Source organism: Plasmodium gaboni, chromosome 1 (genome assembly GCF_001602025.1).
Source record: "Plasmodium gaboni strain SY75 chromosome 1, whole genome shotgun sequence".
NCBI lineage: Eukaryota > Apicomplexa > Aconoidasida > Haemosporida > Plasmodiidae > Plasmodium > Plasmodium gaboni.
The window spans coordinates 236,448-238,804 of record NC_031481.1 but is presented as its reverse complement, the minus strand read 5'-3'; positions in this window follow the sequence as shown (position 1 = coordinate 238,804).

The following is a 2,357-nucleotide window of genomic DNA, read 5'->3' as shown; positions in this document are numbered from 1 at the left end:
TATATATATATATATCTATAAATATATATATTTAAATTTATATTATAGAATATTATATTAACAGAATTGTAATTATATATCTAAAAAGGATTGTGACAGATCTAATATATAAATATATTTTTTTTACTTTTATTTATATTTACTTAAAAAATATAAATAAATATATAATATATATATATATGTATATATTTAATTATAACCTTAATATATTATTATAATATTACAGGTGATATATATATATATATATATATATATATGGTTGTATATATATATTAATATTATATATTTTATATATATATTTTTTTTTTTATATTATGTTATTTCTTTTTATTTATATATATAATAAGAAAAGCCTAAAAAAAATAAAATTGATATAAATTTAATAAAATATAATTTTTATATTATTTTATTTTTAAAATTATAAAAAAATAAAAAAAAAAAAATAAAGAAAGAAAAAAATTATATTTTTATTTTAAAATTAAAAACTACTAAAACCCTAAAAAAAATTTTTTTTTTTTTTAAAAATAATATTATATATTTATTTTTTTATAAATTTTGTTTTTTTTAAAAAAATATTTTTTTTTTAAAAGAGATTAATATAATATATAATTTTATATATTTCTTTTTATTTTTTAAAAATAAAAAAAAAACTATAAATAAAATAAAAAAATAATATTTATATGTTATATATATATATATATATATAATGACATATGGATTTATATATTTTTTTAAAAATACATGTATAGAAAAAACATAATAAAAATATATATACTTTTATATATATATACTACTTATAAAAAATATATAAATATAAAATTTTATATATTATATTATATAAAAAAATACAAGAACAAACCTAAAACAACGAAAAACCAAGAATAAAAATTAAAAAAAAAAAAAAAACAACATCCATAAAAACAAGAAAAAAGCGACCAATGGTTTAAAAAAAAAGAAACAACTACTAACGGTTCAAAATAAAAAAATAATATAATATTTATATTATATATGGCATACATATATAATCATAAAAAATATTATATGAATTATATATAAATATATATTCAATACATACAATATAAATTTAATATATATTATTTTTTTTGGTATTTATTTATATATTTTTAAAAATTATATTTTTATTATATTTAATGCGATCTATTGATCGACAAATATTATCAAAATTATTTATTTATATATATACATATATAATATATATTATATTATATTATATTATATTTTTTTATATATGCATACAAAAAAAAAGGAAAAAAAAAAAAAAAAAGAAAGAGATAATATGATTATTTTATTTTTTATAATTATTATAAATACATATATATATAATATATAATTATATAAATATTTCGGCATGATATTATTTTTTTTGGTTGAACAAAAATAATATTACGTTTTTTTAAATATAAATAAATATATATATTATTGTAAATAATTAAACAAATTATTAATTCTATAATATTAATATATTTTATATTATATATATCAAAAAAAAAAAAATACTTTTTTATAAGCCAAAGAAAAAAAATTATTTTAATGTTGTATTCTTAAATTTATTAGAAGAAATATTTTATTAAGATTATAATATTATATATACTTTATATATAAATATTATTATATATAAATATAATATATTTTATAAAATATTATCATATCATGGCAAATATATATATACAAAAAAATTATAAATATATAAATAATAAAAAAAAAAGAATAAAAATATAAAATATATTGTAAAAAATTGTAGATATATATACTTATATATAAATATTATTATATATAAATATAATATATTTTATAAAATATTATCATATCATGGCAAATATATATATACAAAAAAATTATAAATATATAAATAATAAAAAAAAAAGAATAAAAATATAAAATATATTGTAAAAAATTGTAGAAAAAAAAAAAAAACCTTATATTTTTTTTCACAGTTTTTTTTTTTTTTTTTGATACGCTTTTTATATAAATTTCTGTTTTATCTCTTATGCATTATATAATTATAAAAACAGGAATAATAAAATGAAGAAATAATTATATTATTATAGATATTATGATAAAATATAAAATATTTCTTTATATACCCATTTTCATCTTAATATATAAACATAAATATATATTTACCTTGTAAAGAATAAATAAATAACAAAAAAAAAAAAAAAAAAAAAATTATAAAATATTAACAATAAATAGTGATCACAATATTATATAACTTAATCACTATATATATATATATTTTTTATTAGTTTTTTTTATAAAAAAAAAAAAATTTTTTTTTTTTTTTTTTTTTTTTTTTATTAAATATTTAATTTTTTTTTTTTTTTTTTTTTTAATTT